The sequence below is a fragment of the Scyliorhinus torazame genome, chromosome 29 (genome assembly GCF_047496885.1).
Source record: "Scyliorhinus torazame isolate Kashiwa2021f chromosome 29, sScyTor2.1, whole genome shotgun sequence".
NCBI classification, from domain to species: Eukaryota; Metazoa; Chordata; class Chondrichthyes; order Carcharhiniformes; family Scyliorhinidae; genus Scyliorhinus; species Scyliorhinus torazame.
In genome coordinates, this window is record NC_092735.1 from 25,844,027 (window position 1) to 25,864,082 (window position 20,056).

At 53.3% G+C, this 20,056-nt stretch overlaps 1 long non-coding RNA gene across 1 annotated transcript; it reads right to left on the reverse strand.

Annotated features, from left to right (window-relative positions):
- Window positions 1-25: 25 nt before the first annotated feature.
- On the reverse strand, window positions 26-19,753 carry LOC140403758 (uncharacterized). Its single transcript, XR_011938409.1, has 3 exons — window positions 19,639-19,753; window positions 15,070-15,158; window positions 26-191 (listed from the first exon to the last, which is right to left on the reverse strand). It is a non-coding gene; the product is annotated as an uncharacterized lncRNA (long non-coding RNA).
- Between the last annotated feature and the right edge of the window lie 303 nt (window positions 19,754-20,056).

The window sequence follows — 20,056 nt, forward strand, 5'->3', positions numbered from 1 at the left end:
CACATGACCGTTTTCCCCAATTCGGACCGCTTACTCAATCTAATATCTTTTGACTCAGGAGTACAAGTGTACACAAAAAAAAAATTGGAAAAAAAACTCCATTTTTTTTTTGCCCATTTTCTTGTAACGTTAATTGCTGGATACTCCAGGGGAATTGGCAACCTAAATTGTAAGGCCTTGTTTCACTTGACCTGTAGACAAAAGGTGGTGATTGATGAGTTGAATCATTTCCTCATTGTCGTCAAGTGGCCCTTGGCATTAACTGGTTTCAAATAAGTTATCTCAACAAATGAAATTTGATAATAGCTCTGAGGAAATCAGCAGAAATCCTGTGTTCGTTGCTGGAAGCTCCGGGACTTTCCACTGAGCTGAACCTTTGTCACGTTTCATAGTAACTGTTCAAGGTGAATTCATAATGAAAGGTATTTGGCAAAACTGACAATGGGAGGGCCGTTGCCAAGTGCAATACTTTCACTCACAGGCACCAATACATCAGCAGAGTTTAATTGTCTGCCTACGTCTGTCACAGAGACCCTGAGGGGGACTATATACCTTGGCGCCGTTCTGCCTCTGCCACTTCCTTCCATCCTTCTTTCTCCCAAAGTGCAACACCCCCTCCCCCCCCCGCCTTCCTGTTTCCCCCAACCCCCAGCCTGTCCACACAACTGCCAAAGACACTTGGTGTGTGTGGTAATACCAGGTATTGCAGTGCCTGAGAGGTGGCTAACCATTGACTAATGTACATAGCTCCGCCCTGAGAGGCGGGGTATAAGAACCAATGCCGTCCCAGCAGCCTTCACTTTCTGTATCGAAGCTGCTGGATACAGTTCTAGCAGATTAAAGCCGATTAGTTATGACTCACCGTGTCTCGAGAGTTATTGATTGTGCATCAGTGTGCTGTGGGGTTCTCCCAGAGTAGCTTTTCCAACGCGGAGTCGCGATGGTGGTGGGAGCTGGTCAATTTTCTTTGTCTGTCACCCCGACATCCAGCATTGTTAGATCGTTGGAACAACATTGGAACACTGAGCAATGAGAGGAAGCAGTCTTACCGTCACTGGACTAGTAATCAAGAGGCCCAGGCTAATCTTCTGGGTACCTGAGATTAAATCCCATTGCAGCTGGTGGTGGAACTAAATTCAGTAAGTTATGGATCAATGAATAAAACTCTGGAATATAAAGCTAGTCTCAGTAACAGTGACCATGAAACTATCATCAATCATTGTGACAACCCATCTGGCACTCCCTCAGTACTGACCCTCTGACAGTGCAGCACTCCCTCAGTACTGACCCTCCGACTGTGCAGCAGTCCCTCAGTACTGACCCTCCGACCGTGTAGTGCTCCCTCAGTACTGACCCTCCGACTGTGCAGCAGTCCCTCAGTACTGACCCTCCGACCGTGCAGCACTCCCTCAGTACTGACCCTCTGACAGTGCAGCAGTCCCTCAGTACTGACCCTCCTACCGTGCAGCACTCCCTCAGTACTGATCCTCCGACCGTGCAGCACTCCCTCAGCACTGACCCGCCGACCGTGCAGCACTCCCTCAGTACTGACCCTCCGACTGTGCAGCAGTCCCTCGGTACTGACCCTCCAACAGTGCAGCACTCCCTCAGTACTGACCCTCCGACCGTGCAGCACTCCCTCAGTACTGACCCTCCGACTGTGCAGCAGTCCCTCAGTACTGACCCTCCGACCGTGCAGCACTCCCTCAGTACTGATCCTCCGACCGTGCAGCACTCCCTCAGTACTGACCCTCCGACCGTGCAGCACTCCCTCAGTACTGACCCTCCAACAGTGCAGCACTCCCTCAGCACTGACCCTCCGACCATGCAGCACTCCCTCAGTACTGACCCTCTGACAGTGCAGCACTCCCTCAGTACTGACCCTCTGACAGTGCGGCACTCCCTCAGTACTGACCCTCTGACAGTGCAGCACTCCCTCAGTACTGACCCTCTGACAGTGCAGCACTCCCTCAGTACTGACCCTCTGACAGTGCGGCACTCCCTCAGTACTGACCCTCCGACCGTGCAGCACTCCCTCAGCACTGACCCTCTGACAGTGCAGCACTCCCTCAGTACTGACCTTCTGACAGTGCAGCACTCCCACAGTACTGACCCTCTGACAGTGAAGCACCCCCTCAGTACTGACCCTCTGACAGTGCGGCACTCCCTCAGTACTGACCCTCTGACAGTGCGGCGCTCCCTCAGTATTGATCCTCTGACAGTGCAGCACTCCCTCAGTATTGACAGTGCGGCACTCCCTCAGTACTGGCCCTCTGACAGTGCGGCGCTCCCTCAGTATTGACCCTCTGACAGTGCAGCACTCCCTCAGTACTGACCCTCCGACCGTGCAGCACTCCCTCAGTACTGACCCTCTGACAGTGCGGCACTCCCTCAGTACTGATCCTCTGACAGTGCCACACTCCCTCAGTACTGACTCTCTGACAGTGCGGCGCTCCCTCAGTACTGATCCTCTGACAGTGCGGCACTCCCTCAGGACTGACCCTCTGACAGTGCAGCTCTCCCTCAGTACCGACCCTCTGACAGTGCGGCACTCCCTCAATACTGACCCTCCGACTGTGCTGCACTCCCTCAGTACTGACCCTCTGACAGTGCGGCGCTCCCTCAGTACTGATCCTCTGACAGTGCGGCACTCCCTCAGTACTGATCCTCTGACAGTGCAGCACTCCCTCAGTACTGACCCTCTGACAGTGCAGCTCTCCCTCAGTACTGACCCTCTGACAGTGTGCGCTCCCTCAGTACTGACTCTCTGACAGTGCAGCACTCCCTCAGTACTGACCCTCTGACAGTGCAGCACTCCCACAGCACTGACCCTCCGACAGTGCGGTGTTTGAGGAAGACATTAGTGAGGGCTCTGGCGATATTCCGGGATGGGTCTGTGTATTGAAGCCTCAGCTGTAGAGATTCCTGGAGTGGCAAAGGAAAAGTGGGGAAACTTGCATTTGGAATATCTCTGGGAAAATCTGAGTGCAATGGTGGCAAATATTGTTGCCTTTAAATCTTGAAGAAGGATGGTCTGCAAAGCAGTTTATTGCAGGCATGGTATCCTGGCCTGATCAGAACTTTGAGCTGTTGGAGAGCAGCGTGTGATTTTTGAAACCTTTCTAGATTTACTTCTCTATTCATCATTGTCAAACTGCTCCAGGAGTGGGTACATCAAACTACAGACTCAGGAACAAAACCTGGACTTCCAATAAGAGAGAGAGAAAGAAACGCAGGCTGGAATATTAACTTGGAAGGAGCCATTAGGGGCCTCCGGGGAGCCCAAATTTCCTCAATAGAAGTCAATGGGCTAACATGGAAAATACCTGGAAATCCAAGGCAGGAGAGTCAGGGAATTGTTCCACACATCCGGCATGGGGGGAAACCGTAGTCACTTCAACAGGAATTCAATAACTAAGGATATTAGCAAGACTACAATAGGTATTGAACACCGAAACAAGAGAGCATTTCTTTTTTCCCTCTTCTGGTTGAGTTGGATTGACGAGGGGAGCGAGAGCCTTTTTGCTGTTGACGTTATTAAATGTCTGCACCCCCTCTTCTGGTTTGGCCTGACTCTGCCCCTTCGGCCTTGCTGTCCCGCCAAAACCCAACGCTGACCGCTCCCCGACGTCTCTCACCCGCGGCCTCTCTTCGTCCCCGGGTCCAGGGGTGAAGCAGCTGTTAAACTTGGGGACGGTTTGGCGGCCATGTTCAACCCTGCACCTCCCCCCACCCCCGCCCCTCTCCCCCCACCTCCCCCTCTAGCGGCTGCCCCAATGCTCCCTCTCGCAAGAATGGGGGGGAAAGGTTGGAAAAGGATGAGACTGGGGAAAGTTAGGAGCACGACATTTGGTCCATTATTTCCAGCCCCCCCCCTTGCACAAAGACACTGAAGTCAATTGCAGTGCCACGCATGTACAGCAATGGTTCAAGAAGGTGGCTTCCCCCCCCCCCCCCCCCCCCCGACCTTCTCAAAGGCAATGAGGAATGGGCGGGGGGGTCTAGCCAGGATTATCGTTATCAAACATCCCGTGGACAAATAAATTTGAAAAAAAAACAACAACTTGCATTTGCATAGCACCTTTAATGTAGTAAAACATCCCACTGTGCATTAATCGGAAGGAAGCCTGGCTTCCCCTTGCTGGGACAGTTGCCTAGTTATTATATTACTGCACTAGTATTCCAGAGAACCTGGACTAATAATCCAGGAAGTATGACTTCAAACAGCGATTTGAGAGTTTAAAAACCCTGACAGTCAAATGATGGTCTCGGTAAAAGTGACCACAGGAGATGTCGGTATGTCGGACAAGCCTAACTGGTTCAATATACTTTATCATAATAATAACAATCTTTATTGTCACAAGTAGGCTTACATTAACACTGCAATGAAGTTACTGTGAAAATCCCCTCGTCGCCACATTTCGGCGCCTGTTCGGGTGCACGGAGGGAGAATTCAGAATGTCCAATTCACCCAACAAGCACGTCTTTCAGGATTTGTGGGAGGAAACCGGAGCACCCGGAGGAAACCCAGGCGGTCACGGGGAGAACGTGCAGACTCCGCACAGACAGTGACCCAAGCCGGGAATCGAACCTGCGATCCTGGCGCTGGGAAGCCACAGTGCTGACCACTGTGCTACCAGCTATAGAAGGGAATCAAATCAATCCTTACCCCCCCCGCCCTCTGGGCCTAAACATGGCCCCAATCCCACACCAATGTGTCAGGTTTTAACTCCCCCATGTAGGGGCTGAGCGCTTTATTCAATCACATCCCCGACATCGAGACTTGGGCAATAAATGCCAATCTCACCAGCTACACCCACACACATCGTGAATGATGAAGGTACTTCAGTGTAAAAAGGGCGGAGATGGCGCCCTCCAAGATGGCGGAAGGCAGAGAAAATGCACTCTCGAGGGTACACGGGCTGTTATGTAGTGCATGAGTGTGTGGGGGGGGGGGAGCAAAGAGTTAAATGTTTATTAAAAGCCTTTGACTAAACAATAATCCCTTTGTGCGACCTGGAACATCAAAGCTGCTGGACAGGAATCCACTCGTTTCCCCGATCTCTGACAGCTCGATTTGATTTTGCTGGCATGAGCTCCCAGTCTAAATATATCGCATGTGCTCTGAGTTAGTAAACAACTGCACGTTTTCAGGCTGGCTCTGAGGAAGGTGGGTCTGCGGGAGGTACGTTTCGTTTGGGCTACGTGTTCGCCCTGTCTCGGTTGGAAGGGGTGGGGTGGTCCCGGCTATGTCCGCCCCCCCTGGCTATGTCCGGCTATGTCCGATGTCCGTCTTTCAGTTGATTCAGTTGAGACATTAAATCAAAGACCCCCTCCCCCCCCCCCCCCCCCGCCCCCCAGGTGGACGGGATTCCATGCCGCTACTTCGAAGAACGGGGCAACACGGTAGCGCAGTGATTAGCACTGTTCCTTCACAGCTCCAGGGTCCCAGGTTCGATTCCCGGCTGGGTCACTGTCCGTGCAGAGTCTGCACGTTCTCCCCCGTGTCTGCGTGGGTTTCCTCCGGGCGCTCCGGTTTCCTGTGCAAGTTCGGTGGATTGGCCACGCTAAAATTGCCCTTAGTGTTAAAAAAGGTTAGGTGGGGTTACTGGGGTATGGGGATAGGGTGGAGGTGTGGGGCTTAAGTGGGGTGCTCTTTCTAAGGGCCAGTGCAGACTCGTGGGCTGAATGGCCTCCTTCTGCACTGTACATTCTATGTTCTACGTGGCAGAGTGCTGCCCTCCCTCGACCGACATGATATGTTTGTGGGAGCTTGCTGTGCGCAGATTGGCTGCCATTTCCCACATTGCAACTGTGACTGCGCTGCAATAAAGTACCCGACTGGCAGTGGAGAGTTGGAGCGCCGCTGACAAAAAAGAGACGTGCTGTCAAAGCTTTTCGTTTCACACTCATCAGGACAAATGCAAGAATGGCAAATTTCTCGGGGAGCAACAGTTTATGAAAAGGGCGTTGATTGATTGGCAAGTTGACTCTGCCCACAGCGTTGCTATGGAGAATGCGCCAGGGAATATCGTCCCGCGCGTTTGTGATTAATTCAAAAATGGCACAAGGCTAGGACATGTGTATGTCCCCTGTGTACGAATAGATGTAGCTTCTAGCAAGCTTTTGACAGCGTTCCTCTGTTTTCAGCAACACTTCATTGGCAGCGGACTTCATTGGATGCGACGAGCTCCCCTTGTTCCCGATCTTGTGCCATTGGTTTGGTTGACATTGGGGCAAATGGCGCAAGAGACAGAGAATTACAGAACAGGAATGGGCCTTTCAACCCAACAGGTCCAGGCGAGCCTTCCCCTATCTGATTTCGCTTTATCTCACCCCATATGTCTTTTCCTTTCCCCCTCTTGCACTAACCCAGCTTCCCTCACAATGCATACCCTTAAATTTGGTCATGGAATGTGAGGTATCACCAGCTTTCATTGCCCATCCCTAATTGCCCCTTGAGAAGGTGGTGGTGGTGAGCTGCCTTTTTGAACCGCTGCGGTCCATGTGGTGTAGGTACACCCGCGGTGCTGTTAGGGAGCTCCAGCGTTTTGACCCAGCGACAGTGAAGGAACGGCCGATGTATTTCCAAGCCAGGCCGGTGAGTGACTTGGAGGGGAACCTCCAGGTGGTGGGGTTCCACGTGTCTGCTGAACCTGACCTTCCAGGCAGGGGAGGGCATGGGCTTGGAAGGTGCTGGCGAAGAAAGGTCTTGACTCCCCAACCACAAGGTTGACACTTGGAATGTGATCACTCACCGGAGTCAAGGAATCTTATAGCACAGAAAGGGACCATTTAATCCATCAAGCCGATGGCAGCGATTTTTGCCGCACAAGCCACAATGTCTAATCCTGGTCTAATCCCGCTGTCCTGCCCACTCGCAACAGCCAGTTAGAGGAATCGACTAATCCCCCCTTTCAGACAAATAATTGAATTCATAGCACCAGCCACAGAAGTGTGGAGTTAATCTGTAAAAACAGTGCATCGCCTGTGGCCAGGCAGACATTCATCCCTCAGTCATGTGTCTTCAATGCAGGGGTTGGTCTCTATGGGAACCACTGGGGAACAAAGGACGATAAGGGATAGAATTACCCAAAGTCACCTGAAACCTGGGTGATGGTGGTAATGTCACTCAGCTCGCAATAGAAACATAGAAAACAGGAGAAGGAGGAGGCCTCGCTCTTTGTTCTTTCTGAGAGTTTTGGCCAAGGTTGATATCGTGACCGGTACAGCCTTGGAGGGCCGAAGGGCCTGCTCCTCTGCTGTATTCTTCTTTTTTCTTTGTTCGTCAGCCCCTCAAGCCAGCTCTGCCATTCATTATGATCATGGTTGATCATCCAACTCAGTAGCCTCACCCTGCCTTCCCCCCCCATATTCTCCATCACCCTAAGTGCTATATCTAACTGCTTCTTGGGAACTATTTTGGCCTCAAATGCTTCCTCTGGTAGCGAATTCTACAGGCCCACCGCTCTCTGGGTGACAAAATTTCTCCTCATCTCTGTCCTAAATGGTCTATCCCGTATCCTCAGACTGTGCCCCCTGGTTCTGGACACCCCCCACCATCGGGAACATCCTTCCTGCATCCACCCTGTCCAGTCCTGTTAGAATTTTATAGGTTTCTAAGAGACCCCCCTATTTTGTTATGTTTCCTTTGTAACATAAGCAGCTTCCTTGTGTTGCATTTGTCAAGGAAGGTTGAGACGTGTAAATAACTTCAACTCATTTATTTACACTATGTACACTTTTATTACTTGAGTTCGACACTACTGCTAATCCTATTGTAGCTACCTAACTGACTAACCATCTGCTGTCTTCCATGTGGTGGGTGTGATAATGAATCAACCCTGTGCCTCTCCTCACTGACTGTTTCCACTGGCCGAAGGGGCTGATCATGTGTGTGGTGTCCTTTATGTATGGGTTGGTGTAATGCCCCACTGTGGTCGTGTCACCTCCTTGTGTATCGTGAATGTCCATTGGTCGCCTCCTATCTAACTTATCTATTGGTTGAGTGTGTGTGTGTGATGTTTCTGGTGCTCCCTCTAGTGTCTGTCTAGCTTACATGTATTTACAGTGATGCACATCCCCACACCCCCCTCTCATTCCTCTGAACTCCAGCGAATACAATCCCAATCCCGAGGCCCTGGCTAATGCTCTCAGGACCACAGGTTCAAATCCCACCACCGCAGTTTAATTCACTTAATAAATCTGGAACATGAAGCTAATTTCAGGAATGGTGACCATGACAACTAGCATTGATCGTTAGTTTTGTTCACTAATGCCCTTTAGGGAAGGAAATCTGCCGTCCTTACCCGGTCCGGCCTACACGTGACTCCGGACCCACGAAAATGTGGTTGACTCTGAAATGGGCCCAGCAAGCCACTCCACTCAAGGGCAATTAGGGACGGGCAATAAATGCCGGCCCAGCCAGCGAGGCCCAAGTCCCATGCATGAATATTTAAAAACCGTACCTGTTAATTCTTCTAGTCAGAGATGAAGGGGGTTGAAGTTTACATCGGGTTAAAGATGGGAGGCCAGGGAAGAGGGCATTGGAATGTCTGTCACCTCCAGCCTCAAACGGTATAGAGAGCAGGGGCGAAATTCTCCGGAAACGGCGTGATGTCCGCCGACTGGCGCCCAAAATGGCACAAATCAGTCGGGCATCGCGCCGCCCCAAAGGTGCGGAATGCTCCGCATCTTTGGGGGCCGAGCCCCAACCTTAAGGGGCTAGGTCGGCGCCGGACTGATTTCCGCCCCGCCAGCTGGTGGAAAAGGCCTTTGGTGCCCCGCCAGCTGGCGCGGAAATGACATTGCCAGGCGGCGCATGCGCGGAAGCGTTAGCGGCCGCTGACGGCATTCCCGCGCATGTGCAGTGGAGGGAGTCTCTTCCGCCTCCGCCATAGTGGAGACCGTGGCGGAGGCGGAAGGGAAAGAGTGCCCCCACGGCACAGGCACGCCTGCGGATTGGTGGGCCCTGATCGCGGGCCAGGCCACCGTTGGCACCCCCCGGGGCCAGATCGCCCCGCGCCCCCCCCAGGACCCCGGAGCCCGCCCGCGTCGCCTTGTCCCGCCGGTAAGGTAGGTGGTTTAATCTTCGCCGGCGGGACAGGCATTTTAGCGGCGGGACTTCGGCCCATCCGGGCCGGAGAATGGCGGGGGGGGGCCCGCCAACTGGCGCGGCCCGATTCCCGCCCCCGCCGAATATCCGGTGCCGGAGAATTCGGCAACCGGCGGGGGCGAGATTCATGCCAGCCCCCGCCGATTCTCCGACCCGGCGGGGGGTCGGAGAATCCCACCCCAGATTTGCCCTCACTAACAGCACTGTGGGTGTACCTACACCACACGGACTGCAACGGTTTCAAGAAGGCAGCTCACCATCACCCGCCCTGCCTCGATCACTCATTCCCCCCACCGCACCCTCTCCTCCACTGCCCTGTCCCCCACACACACTGCATCGATCTCCTCGCCAGTACAACGCCTACCCCGATGCCCAACACAGTCTGCCTCCCCAGCCCACCGCACCTCTCCCCCCCCCCGCACTCTCTACCACACACTCCCAACCGTCCCCAACCCGCCTCCCCCCGGAACCCCTCCCCACACCGCAGCCCTCCCGACCTCTCTCTCCCTCTCAGCATCCCCGCCCTACCCCTACAAAAATATTTGACGTTTTCAATTGGCCTTTAGTCTGGATACCATTTGGAGAGGTTAGGTCGTGGGGGTGGGGGGGGGGGTGGTTAGAGAGAGAGAGTGAGAGAGAGAGAGGGACGGAGTTCCAGATTTCCGCCCCGCTTCCAGGCATTATCACCTTGCTGTTGTGGGATCTTGCTGTGCTTAAAACCGGCTGCCGCCTTTCCTGCTCTACAGCAGTGACGACACTTCGAAAGCAATTGATTGGCTGGAAAGCGCTTTGGGACGCACCGGGGAGGGGAAAGTTGCTATATAAATGCCAACACATTGACTTACATTCCAGCAAGATTAATCGCCAGGTTTTCATTGGTGCAGCCCACTCCCTCCCCACCACGTGCAGGACCCGCGCCTCCATTTTTACTTCCGGACGTTTCCGCGACATAAAAAACATATCCCTCTGAATTCCTTTCAGACGTGAATCTTTATTAACATTCAAATAGTGCAAATAACGTACCAAACGTACACAGCACAGGGAAAAGTCCTCAACAGCCCAGCCGGCCTCTGCTGGGTTCATGGTCGACCTGACCCCCCCCCGCCCAGGAATTCGACGATGAGTTGACCATTCGATTCCCCCGTTTTCCGATCACGGGCACTCCTTTCCCAGATTCCCAGAATCTCCACGACCTCTAGGTTCCCGGCTCTCTCTCATCCAGCCCTTGTCCCAGTGATTTACAATTCTAGCACTGGTACAAGGGTTGGGAGAGAGAGGACTGGGTTCAGGGGTCAAGACCTTCGCTCCAGCGGCTGCGTCAGGATTTATCCAGGCTTTTTCCGTCAGGGCAGAGATGGATGGGAGGATGCGAGTGGGTGAGGAGGAGGCGGATGGGGGGGGGGGGGGGGGGAGGATGAGAGTGGGTGAGGGGTGGGGGATGGGGGGGGGGGCTTCCAGTTATCAATCGAGCCCCGACACAGGGCAGACAGCAGAAGTGAGGCACGATCAATTTGACTGGAGACAAAGTTGAATCCAAACTGAGGCTTTAATGGTATCAGATGCGTGGCCTCCCACAGCAGCTGGCGAAATGGCTGCTAGCTGGAGGCCACGCATATTTATAACCCGCCTCCTGGGCGGAGCTAGCATGCAGGGGCCCAGGTGAACCTGTAGTGCAGGTTCTACCGTACAACCCTTAATATAGGAACACAGTGGTTTACCACAAGAAGAATGAGAGAATGGTTTATTCACTTTGAATTCAAATTGGGCGGGTTCCGCGTCAGAAGACATGCGGTCCGCTAGGGACAGCTGGTTCACACAGGACTGCTTCACCTTTCACCCATGGCACATTTATAATAGAAGTTTCAAACTTTGGTATCAGGGCCCCACTGTAAATATCAACACCCTCCCCGGAGGCCCCCAGTAAATACTGACACAGTCCCAGAAATCCCTACGGGTAGACACATTCCCAGAGATCCCCTACAAATATTAACACCCTCCCCGGAGGCCCCAGTAAATACTTTTTTAAAATAATCTTTATTGTCACAAGTAGGCTTACATTAACACTGCAACGAAGTCACTGTGAAAATCCCCTCGTCGCCACACTCCGGCGCCTGTTCGGGTACACAGAGGGGGAATTCAGAATGTCCAATTCACCTAACAAGCACGTCTTTCGGGACTTGTGGGAGGAAACCGGAGCCCCCGGAGGAAACCCACGCAGACACGGGGAGAACGTGCAGACTCCGCACAGACAGTGACCCAAGCCGGGAATCGAACCTGGGACCCTGGTGCTATGAAGCCACAGTGCTAACCACTGTGCTACCGTGCCGCCCGGGCACATTCCTCGGGAAACCTCTATAAATATTAACACACTCCCCAGGACACCCTATAAATACTGACCCAGTCCCAGAAACTCCTGCAGATAGACAGATTCCCAGAGATTCCCTATAAATATTTAACACACTCCCCGGGAACTCCAGTAAATACTGACACATTCCCAGAGACCCCCTATAAATATTAATACACTCTCCAGGGGCCCCCAGTAAATACTGACACAGTCCCCCAGGGCCCCCTATAAATATTATCACACTACCTGGGGACCCCCAGTAAATATTGGCACCCTCACTGTCTGTGTTCGTCTGAACCTTTGCTTCATAAACAGTGCAGGAACTCTGCAGATTTCATTGATCAGCTTCGCCGCCTGGTGGCGAACATCCAGCATTACCGAATTACTCTCTGGAGGCCACTGGTGGCAGACGCGCAGTACTGCAGCTTTATCAACCTTTGCTCACCGGAGGACCTCGTGTGGCGCGGCCCAGTACTGCAGCTTCGTGGCCCCAGGTGGAGCTGAGCAAGTTCAACACCAAAGACTGAATATTTTGACAACCGTTCCAAACTTCATCCCCCAAAATGATCCTATTCCTCTCCCGGGTCAATTAACTGGTCCCGGTAACTTCAGCAATTCCGTCCTCTGGATTAAGACATCGCATGGAATCCTAGAATCCCTACAGTGCAGGCGGAGGCCATTCGGCCCATTGAGTCTGCACCGACGCTCTGAAGGAGTACCCTACCTAGGGCCACTCCCCCGCCCTATCCCCATTACCCCAGTCCACCTAACCTGCACATCTTAAACCAAGGCATCCTCTGCCTATCCCATTGGCCCGAGTGGATGCTAAAGATCCAGTTTATTTTGCCAGGAGGGTGAATTAAATTCTTCCAGGACTACATCTTAAATAGCCCGGAATCAGATGAGCCAGTCAGTCACCACCTTGCTGTTTCTGGGATCTTGCTGTGCACAGAATAACTGCGGTGAGAGCCGACATACAAAAGGCAGGTGAACTTAAAGTTACTCACTACAACTGTGAGATAGTTTAGCATCTCCCCGACAGGTCTTGCAGTAAATTCTCTGCTTGATTGTTTTTGCTCAACACAGGACAATGGGGGGTGGATTATCCCAGAATGCACAGAGGCAGGGAGTGCCCTCCACTAACCCGACAGGCCCCATGGGTTTAATAGAGGGCTTTCACCATCCCAATGAATGATGGGGTAGCCGCTCCTTCATAGCCTGTGCTTCCTTTCGCTTCAACTGTAGTGAGTTTGGGACGCCACGGTGGCACAGCGGTTAGCACTGCTGCCTCACAGCGCCAGGGACCCGGGTTCAATTGCGGCCTCGGGTGACTGTCTGTGCGGAGTCTGCACGTTCTCCCCATCTCTGCGTGGGTTTCCTCCGGGTGCTCCGGTTTCCTCTCACAGTCCAAAGAAGTGCAGATCAGGTGGATTTTCCGTGCTAAATTGCCTCTTAGGGTCCAAAAGTTCAGGTGGGCTTATGAAGACAGAGTGGGGGTGTGGGCTTCGGTAGGGTGCTCCTTCGGAGGGTCAGTACATAATCGATGGGCCGAACGGCCTCCTTCTGCACTGTGGGGATTGTGTGAGGACAGCCAGAGAAACGTTGGCAAAACCGGGAAAATATAAAGAAAGGGAGATTTTTTAAATAAGGGGTAGAAAGAGAGATAGAAAAGACCAGGAGAAAAGAGAGAGCGATTTGGTTGGTGAAACTTGCCCATTTTTCCCCTGTTATGGAGCAGGGTTCAGAGAACCCCAAAGTGTATCAGGGAGTTCACCTGACCCACAACTTTTAATAGATTGTGGTATGGGAGCACACGGCCCACTCTACAGGTGTGGTACAGCAGAAATGGAAAAGTATTTTTAAAAGCAAAACAATGTTTATTCTATGAACTCAAGTTAACCTTTTTAAAACATACAGTGACCATCTTAGCAACCATCAATTCAAGTACAACCCCCAAAGAGTATAACACTAAGTAGTGCTTACGCTATTCTTTTAATATCCAGAAGACTTACAAAAAACATAACCTTTAACAGAAGCACATCAGGTTTACATTCACTACTGAGAACATTTATAATTCTGAATTCACCAAATGATCAAGAGATAGTCTTTTCATGGCAGAGAGATCAACAGTACACCTGCTCTGTCTGGCTTCAGCTCCAACACTGAAAACGAAACTAAAACCCACCCTGCAGCAAACAGCCTAAAACGAAAGTAAAAGCTGACAGACAGCCCAGCTCCCACCCACTCTCTGACATCACTGCAGTAGTAAACACCCATTTCTTAAAGGTACTCTCACTACAGATATTTATATACACACCCATTTATAAACACCCATTTCTTAAAGGTACTCTCACATGACACCTGATATTTTGGAGCTAGATAGAGAAGCAGCTTTGGAAATGCCACAAAGCATTTTAGCCAAAGTTGCCAACAGCTGCTGTTAAATACTGACTGTCCCTAAAACCTTGTCTTCTCCTGGACGTGAATGTTATTCTCTGACAAACCTCCATCGTAGTCCCAGGCCGGTTAAAGCATATCTTCGTGTCTCAACGTAGAATTCCCTACAGTGCAGAAGTAGGCCATTCAACCCATCGAGTCCGCACCGACCCCCTGAAAGAGCACCCCACCCAGGTCCACGCCCCTGTCTATCCCGTCCTACACCCGTAACCTAACCTGGGCATCCCTGGACACTATGGGGCAATTTAACATGGCCAATCCACCTAACCTGCACATTTTTGGGCTGTGGGAGGAAACCGGAGCACCCGGAGGAAACCCACGCAGACACGGGGAGAACGTGCAGACTCCACACAGTCAGTCACCCAAGGCCGGAATTGAACCTGGGTCCCCCACGTGGGAGGCAGCAGTGCTAACCCCTGTGCCACCGTGCCATCCATCATCTCTCCTTCCAAATCGTCAATCTCTCTTCCTGACCCTCGCGTTGCCACGGTGTCTGTATGTGTGGTCAGTTCTCTCAACATTCCTGTCCTCCTTAGCCTCTGTAAAGGTGGTGGTCTAGTGGAAATATCACTGAAAAATATCACTGAACTAGTAACCCAAAGGCCCAGGTTAACACTCTCCTCTGGGGGGCACAGGTTCAAATCCCACCAGGGCTGCAGGTGGAATTTAAATTGAATTAATAAAACTCTGGAATTGGAAGCTCGTCTCAGTAATGGTGGCCATGAAACTGACATTTTTGATCTAGTTCTTCACTAATATCCTTTAGGGAAGGAAATCTGCCGACCTTACCTGGTCTGGTCTGGCCTACATTTGACTCAGATCCACAGCAATGTGGTTAATTCTTAACCGCCCTCCAAAATGGCCAATTGGACTATTTTGGGAGACAGAATTCTAGAATTGCGCTACGCTTTGTGTGACAAGAGGCCTCCCGACTTGGCTCCTGACGGCCTGGCTCTGATTTTATCACAGGGCCTTTCGATACAGGGAAGGGAGGTTGTGATAGCGAGAGAGAGAGAGAGAGAGAGAGAGCGAGAGAGAGCAGATGGAGGTCGGAGCTACGAGGAGGCTCAGCTGTCAGACAAACCAACCAATTTCTGTGTCGTGTCCGGGACAGAGGGAAGCGTTCGGAACGGGAAACGGGGACGGGACTCACGTCCAGGAATGCGGCAATCACTCCGGATTACTCTGACATCCAATCGACACCAAGCCAGGTCTCTGCTTCGTCTCCGCAATGCAGCTGTCCTGTAAGGAAGAGATTGAAAAGACTGGGAGCAATTTCTTAAAGGGTTAAAATCGCAGCTGTCCCAATAACCCAGCGGAATGACGCCAACGTCCAGGTTCCCTCTGCGCAGAGGCCAAGTGACCCGCCGAGCTTTTCCCATTTGACTCCAGAGTGACCTCTGGGTGACCATTGCTGTGCCTGTCGGGTCCTGGGTTTGCCAACCCTCCAGTGCCCTGGAGATGAATCTTTAATTCCTGGAGGCTCCGGGGTAATCCTGGAGGGTTGGCAACGCAGGACCCAACAGGCACAGCAACGGTCAGCCAGAAATGGTAGCGTGACAGAAAATAATCAGCGATGGTGACCGTAATTGTCGATTACGACAATTGTCGATGGTGACAATTGTAATTGTCGATTACAAAACCCATCTGGTTCACTAATGTCCCTTTAGGGAAGGAAATCTGCCGTCCTTACCCGGCCTGACCTACATGTGACTCCAGACCCACAGCAATGTGATTGACTCTTAATTGCTCTCTGAAATGGCCGAGCGAGACACTCAAGGGCAATTAGGGATGGGCAAGAGGTGTTGGTCAAGCCAGAGTCACCTCATCCAATGATGGAATAATTAAAATAATGGGAGGTGAGCTGCCTTCTTGAATACAACTGAGTGGCTTCCATATCAAAGGGGACATGTAGGCCAGACCAGAGTAAGGGCGGCAGATTTCCTTCCCCAAAGGGTCATTCATCAACCAGATGGGTTTTTATAACAATGCAGGACCTTAAGATCATGTAGTTTCTGACTATTTTGGGTCCAGAGGAGGTTCACAAGAATGATCCCTGGAACGAAGAGCTTGTCGTATGAGGAACGGTTGAGGACTCTGGGTCTGTACTCGTTGGAGTTGAGAAGGATAAGAGGGGGCTCTCATGGAAACCCTCATAATACTGAGAGGCCTGGATAGAGTGGACGTTGAGAGGATGTTTCCACAAGTGGAAGAACTGGAACCCGAGGGCACAGCCTCTAACTGAAGGGACAATCCCTTAAAGCAGAGAAAAGCAGGAATTTCTTCAGCCAGAGGGTGGTGAATCTGTGGAACTCTTGGCCGCAGAAGGCTGTGGAGGCCAAATCACTGAGTGTCTTTAAGACAGAGATGGATAGGTTCTTGATCAAGAAGGGGATCAGGGGTTATGGGGAGAAGGCAGGAGAATGGGGATGAGAAAAATATCAGCCATGATTGAATGGTGGAGCAGACTCGAATTGCCTAATTCTGCTCCGAAATAATAATAATAATCTTTATTGTCACAAGTAGGCTTACATAACACCGCAATGAAGTTACTGTGAAAAGCCCCTCGTCGCCACACTCCGGCGCCTGTTCGGGTACACAGAGAGAGAATTCAGAATGTCCAATTCACCTAACAGCACGTCTTTCGGGGCTTGTGGGAGGAAACCGGAGCACCCGGAGGAAACCCACGCAGACACGGGGAGGACGTGCAGACTCCGCATAGACAGTGACCCAAGCCGGGAATTGAACCCGGGACCCTGGAGCTGTGAAGCAACAGTGCTAACCACTGTGCTACCATGCCGCCCCTGTACGTGTGCGTATAGCGTACATGTGAGAACCCACATTTGAGCGGCCTCAATTTCTACCACCAGTCTTTACTAATTATCCAGGTTTAGGGGACATCGGAGTGAGGAGCTGGAGTCCATTCGGCCCCTCCGTATCTGCACCACCATAGAATTTATCATAGAATTTACAGTGCAGGAGGAGGCCATTCGGCCCATCGAGTCTGCACCGGCTCTTGGAAAGAGCACCCTACCCAAGGTCAACACCTCCACCCTATCCCCATAACCCAGCAACCCCACCCAACACTTAAAGGCAATTTTGGACACTAAGGGCAATTTTAGCATGGCCAGTCCACCTAACCTGCACATCTTTGGACTGTGGGAGAAAACCGGAGCACCCGGAGGAAACCCACGCACACACGGGGAGGACGTGCAGACTCCGCACAGACAGTGGCTCAGTGGGGAATCGAACCTGGGGCCCTGGAGCTGTGAAGCAATTGTGCTAACCACAATGCTACCGTGCCGTCCATTCAATAAGACCATGGCAGAGCTGGTTGCGTTCACCTTCACTCTTCTGTCTGTCCCCCGATATCCCTTGACTCCCTTAATCTCTCTAACTCCGCCCCGAATAAATTCAGTAACCCAGCCCCCACTGCTGTGCGGGAAGAGACTGCCGGAGACTAACGGTCCTTTGAGAGAAAGAAATACTCTTCACCTCTGTCTTAAACCAGAGACTTCTTGGGCGGGATTCTCCGAAATGGAGGCAGAGTGTTTGCGCCGTCGTGAACGCCGTCGAGGTTCACGACGGCGCGAAACGGCCCCTATCCCGCCCGATTCAGGGCCCGATAATGGGCTAGGAGCGGCGCCGCGTCATTTACGCGCGCCAGGCCTTGGCGCCGCGTAAAGGCGGCGCCGCATAACTGGCGTCACCTGCGCATGCGTGAATGCCGTCCTCCCCAAGTCCGCCCCGCAAGGAGATGTCAGGCGGATCTTGCGGGGCTGCGGAAGGAGGTCCTCCTTCAGAGAGGCCGGCCCGACGAACGGTGGGCACTGATCGCGGGCCGCACCCCATTTGAGGCCCCCCCCCCGGTGCAGGATCCACCCTCCCCCCCCCCCCAAGCGTTCCCGCGCTGTTCCCGCCGGCAGCGACCAGGTGTGGACGGAGCCAGGGGGAACCCGTCGTTTTGGACTGGCCGCTCGGCCCATCCGGGCCTGAGAATAGCGGGAGTGCCGGAGAATCGCCATTTTGGGTGTCTCGGGCGATTCTCCCGCCTGCGCCGCGAGGAACTCGACCGGGCCGTTCTCGCCGCTTGGGAGAATCGCGGGAGGGCGTCAGACCGGCGTCGCGGGAAAATCTGGCGACCCAGGCGATTCTCCCAACCGGCGCGGGAGCGGAGAATCATGCCCCTTGGGCGGGATTCTCCGACCCCCCGCCGGGTCGGAGAATTGCCGGGGGCTGGCGTGAATCCCGCCCCCGCCGGTTGCCGAATTCAGAGATTCGGCGGGGGTGGGAATCGCGCCGCGCCGGTTAGCGGCCCCCCCCCCCCCGGCGATTCTCCGACCCGGATGGGCCGAAGTCCCGCTGCTGGAATGCCTGTCCCGCCGCCTTGGATTAAACCACCTCTCTTAAAGGCGGGACAAGGCGGCGCGGGCGGGCTCCGGGATCCTGGGGGGGGGGGCGCGGAGCGATCTGGCCCCGGGGGGTGCCCCCATGGTGGCCTGGCCCGCGATCGGGGCCCACCGATCAGCGGGCGGGCCTGTGCCGTGGGGGCACTCTTTTCCTTCCACCTTCGCCACGGTCTCCACTGCGCATGCGCGGGGATGCCGTGAGCGGCCGCTGACGCTCCCGCGTATGCGCCGCCCGGCAATGTCATTTCCGTGCCAGCTGGCGGGGCACCAAAGGCCTTTCCCGCCAGCTGGCGGGTGGAAATCAGTCCGGCGCGGGCCTAGCCCCTCAAGGTTAGGGCTCGGCCGCTCAAGATGCGGAGGATTCCGCACCTTTGGGGCGGCGCGATGCCGGACTGATTCGCGCCATTTTTGGCGCCCGTCGGCGGACATCGCGCCGATTGCAGAGAATTTCGCCCCTGGTTCTAGTCACCCCCACATGAGGAAACATTCTCCCAATATCTACCCAACCAAATCCCCCCCAGGCTCGTATCTGTTTCATAGACGGCTTCATAGAATCCCAACAGTGCAGAAGGAGACCATCGCGTCTATGCCAGCCCTGCGAATGAGCACAGTACCCATGTCCCCTATCCCCGTAACCTCATAACCCAATCTGAGCAACCCTGGATACTAAGGGGCAATTGATCATGGCCAATCCACCCGACCTGCACACCTTTGGACTGTGGGAGGAAACCGGAGCGCCCGGAGGAAACCGGGACACTGGGAGACTCGGTGCAAACTCCACACAGACAGTGCCCCGAGGTCGGAATCTAACCCGGGTCCCTGGCGCTGCGAGGCAGCAGTGCCAACCGCTGTGCCGCCCAATAAGACCATCCCTCATCGTTCTAAACGGGTTCAGGCCCAATCTGTTCATCTTTGCTTCGTGAGATAAGCCCCACATCCCGTGTCTGAAACTTTATCCGTACGGACGCAATTAGGTGGCTTGAACGTAGCATCTTACGGGCTTTTTCATGAGTTTCAAGCGTGAGGTTTTTCACTCTCACACTGGCACATCCTTCCCCTTCACAGCAAAGGAGCTCCGCTGCCGATTAAAATTCATTGGGGGAATGAACAGCGGGACGCAGCCGAATCTGAGATTAACTTAATGCAAGTTCCACGTTCCAACGCCGCAAGGCTCAACCAGAATGACTCGTTCCTTCGGAGCTTTGCAGACGCAATTCTCACCTTGCTACGCCCAGCCGGCTCGCTAAATGGTGGCGGTCGTACAATTTAACAGGCCAAAAAATATGACTTTAAATAAAATAAAACCTTATTACCTGAGCCTGGCGCTTTCCCCAGGGTTTCCCTGTCCCATCTCTTAAAAACGTTTCAGCCATTTGCCCCCGCAAGGGTCCAGGGGGTTGAGAGGGTTTGAAAAGGGTGGGGGGGGGGGGGGGGGGGGGGGGGGAATCAAACCGAGTTTTATTTTGAAAAGAACGCTGAAAGCGACCGGGTGAAAACTCAGCGAGGGAGAGAGAGGGAGATGCCAGGAAGCGATAGGGGTCGAGAGCTTCCTGCTTTCCGCCCTCAAGAAAGGGAGGGTGCAGAGGCCCGGAGTCGAGCAGCAGCCCAGCAGATGTTTGTTCTGAAGGGTGAAAAATACACACACACACACACACACACACACAAACTGCTCCGAGCGCAAAAACAGGAAACCTCTGGGGTCATCCGGGGGTCACGGCTCACTAATTTCAT